This window comes from Bison bison, unplaced genomic scaffold (genome assembly GCF_000754665.1).
Source record: "Bison bison bison isolate TAMUID 2011002044 unplaced genomic scaffold, Bison_UMD1.0 scf7180017864464, whole genome shotgun sequence".
In the NCBI taxonomy this organism is placed as follows: Eukaryota; Metazoa; Chordata; class Mammalia; order Artiodactyla; family Bovidae; genus Bison; species Bison bison.
The window spans coordinates 2429546-2433015 of record NW_011495025.1 but is presented as its reverse complement, the minus strand read 5'-3'; the positions used below and the strand labels follow the sequence as shown (position 1 = coordinate 2433015).

Below are 3470 nucleotides of genomic sequence, written 5' to 3'. Positions count from 1 at the left end.
CTATCTAGTTTGGTCATAACTTTTCTTCCAAGGAGCAAGCATCTTTTAATTTCATGGCTGCAGTCACCATCTATAGTGATTTTGGAGCCCAAAAAAATAAAGTCTGACACTGTTTCCACTGTTTCCCCATCTATTTCCCATGAAGTGATGGGACAAGATGCCATGATCTTCGTTTTCTGAATGTTGAGCTTTAAGCCAACTTTTTTACTCTCCTCTTTCACCTTCATCAAGAGGCTTTTTAGTTCCTCTTAACTTTCTGGCATAAGGGTGGTGTTGTCTCCATATGTGAGGTTATTGATATTTCTCCCAGCAATCTTGATTCCAGCTTGTGTTTCTTCCAGTCCAGCATTTCTCAGGATGTACTCTGCATATAAGTTAAATAAACAGGGTGACATTATTCAGCCTTGATGTACTCCTTTTCCTATTTGGAACCAGTCTGTTGTTCCATGTTCAGTTCTAACTGTTGCTTCCTGATCTGCATACAGATTTCTCAGGAGGCAGGTCAGGTGGTCTGGTATTCCCATCTCTTTCAGAATTTTCCACAGTTTATTGTGATCCACACAGTCAAAGGCTTTGGCATAGTCAATAAAGCAGAAATAGATGTTTTTCTGGAACTCTCTTGCTTTTTCCATGATCCAGCAGATGTTGGCAATTTGGTCTCTGGTACCTCTGCCTTTTCTAAAACCAGCTTGAACATCAGGAGTTCACGGTTCACATATTGCTGAAGCCTGGCTTGGAGAATTTTGAGCATTACTTTACTAGCATGTGAGATGAGTGTAATTGTGTGGTAGTTTGAGCATTCTTTGGCATTGCCTTTCTTTGGGATTGGAATGAAAACTGACCTTTTCCAGTCCTGTGGCCACTGCTGAGTTTTCCAAATTTGCTGGCATATTGAGTGCAGCACTTTCACAGCATCATCTTTCAGGATTTGAAAGACCTCAACTGGAATTCCATCACCTCCACTAGCTTTGTTTGTAGTGATGCTTTCTAAGGCCCACTGGACTTCACATTCCAGGATGTCTGGCTCTAGGTGAGCAATCACACCATCATGATTATCTGGGTCATGAAGATCTTTTTTGTACAGTTCTTCTGTGTATTCTTGCCACCTCTTCTTAACTTCTTCTGCTTCTGTTAGGTCCATACCATTTCTGTCCTTTATTGAGCCCATCCTTGCATGAAATGTCCCCTTGGTATCTCTAATTTTCTTGAAGTAATCTCTAGTCTTTCCCATTCTGTTGTTTTCCTCTATTTCTTTGCATTGATCGCTGAGGAAGGCTTTCTTATCTCTTCTTGCTATTCTTTGGAACTCTGCATTCAGATGCTTATATCTTTCCTTTGCTCCTTTGCTTTTCACTTCTCTTCTTTTCACAGCTATTTGTAAGGCCTCCCCAGCCAGCCATTTTGCTTTTTGCATTTCTTTTCCATGGGGATGATCTTGATCCCTGTATCCTATACAATGTCACGAACCTCATTCTATAGTTCATCAGGCACTCTATCTATCAGATTTAGGCCCTTAAATCTATTTCTCACTTCCACTGTATAATCATAAGGGATTTGATTTAGGTTATACCTGAATGGTCTAGTGGTTTTCCCTACTTTCTTCAATTTAAGTCTGAGTTTGGCAAGAAGGAGTTCATGATCTGAGCCACAGTCAGTTCCCAGTCTTGTTTTTGTTGACTGTATAGAGCTTCTCCATCTTTGGCTGCAAAGAATATAATCAATCTGATTTCGGTGTTGACCATCTGGTGATGTCCATGTGTAGAGTCTTCTCTTGTGTTGTTGGAAGGGGGTGTTTGCTATGACCAGTGCATTTTCTTGGCAAAACTCTATTAGTCTTTGCCCTCCTTCATTCCATATTCCAGGGCCAAATTTGCCTGTTACTCCAGGTGTTTCTTGATTTCCTACTTTTGCATTCCAGTCCCCTATAATGAAAAGGGCATCTTTTTGGGGTGTTAGTTCTAAAAGGTCTTGTAGGTCTTCATAGAACCATTCAACTTCAGCTTCTTCAGCGTTACTGGTTGGGGCGTAGACTTGGATTAATACTCAGCCATTAAAAAGAATACATTTGAATCAGTTCTAATGAGGTGGATGAAACTGGAGCCTATTATACAGAGTGAAGTAAGCCATATGAAAAACACCAATATAGTATACTAAAGCATATATATGGAATTTAGAAAGATGGTAACGATAACCCTATATGTGGGACAGCAAGAGACACAGATGTATAGAACAGTCTTTTGGACTCTGTGGGAGAGGGCGAGGGTGGTATGATTTGCGAGAATGGCATTGAAACATGTATATTATCATATGTGAAACAGATAGCCAGTCCAGGTTCAATGCATGATGCAGGGTGCTTGAGGCTGGTGCACTGGGATGACCCAGAGGGATGGTATGGGAAGGGAGGTGGGAGGGGTGTTCAGGATGGGGAACACATGTACACCTGTGGCAAATTCATGTCAATGTATGGCAAAACCACTACAATATTGTAATTAGCCTCCAATTAAAATAAATTTATATTAAAAACAAAATAAAATGATAGCTCAATGAGTGAATGTTCCCCTGTCAGTTTTATCAAATTTAAGAAAAAAAATATAATCCGCATTAATGCCATGACACACTTCTTGGAGGCTTCCTTCTCCTTCTCAGAGACTGCATTTAGCCTAAATTCCTCCTTGTAAGACAGAAGAAGGGACCAAATAGAGATTAAAAATAAGGAAGTAGATGGCAATGAAAGAAAGTCTAAATACACAATTAAATCATAAGACAAGGATATTGTTATCCTGTTGCCAACTCATGTCTGACTCTTTGTGACTCCATGGAATTCAGCACCCAAGGCTTCCCTGTCCTTTGCTATCTCCCAGAGTCTGCTCAAACTCATGCCCTTTGAGTCAGTGATGCCATCCAACCAAGTCACCCTCTGTCACCCGCTTCTCTTCCTGCCCTCAATATTTCCCAGCATCAGGGTCTTTTCCAATGAGTCAGCCATGAGGTGGCCAAACTATTGGACCAAGATATTTTCATATAAGTATGCATAGGGACACGAGTCTAAAAACTTTTGATTTTTATGGGCTTCTTGATTGCATGGTATAGACAGCAAAGTAAGCAGATTTTCATGCTGAGTATTTTTACTCTGACTCTTAACTAAAACATAGTTGATGGAAGAAATTAGTATTTTATATAAGCTAATATAATGCAATTAGCATATATACTTCATCTAAAAAACTGTAGTATTACTACATCTGTTCTAAAATAATTCCTACACAAAATTCTAAAATTGATACTAGCCCCCTCCCACTGTTTGTGGAGCTGCCTTGGAAGTCTGGCTTCACTTGTTTTCTGATCCAGTTACCTGGCTATAGGATCTTTCTTCATTGTCCTGGGTGGCTCTAGGAAAGTGATAGTTTATAGACTTGTGTGTTTTTTCAGGAGAGTTTTTTTTTTTTTTTTTTTTTTTTTTTTTTTTTTTCCCC

The 3470-nt window shown here is 39.6% G+C and overlaps 1 pseudogene; it reads left to right on the top strand.

Moving 5' to 3' along the window:
- LOC105003199 overlaps nucleotides 1-3470 on the top strand; it is a 15028-nt pseudogene that overhangs the window by 8102 nt on the left and 3456 nt on the right.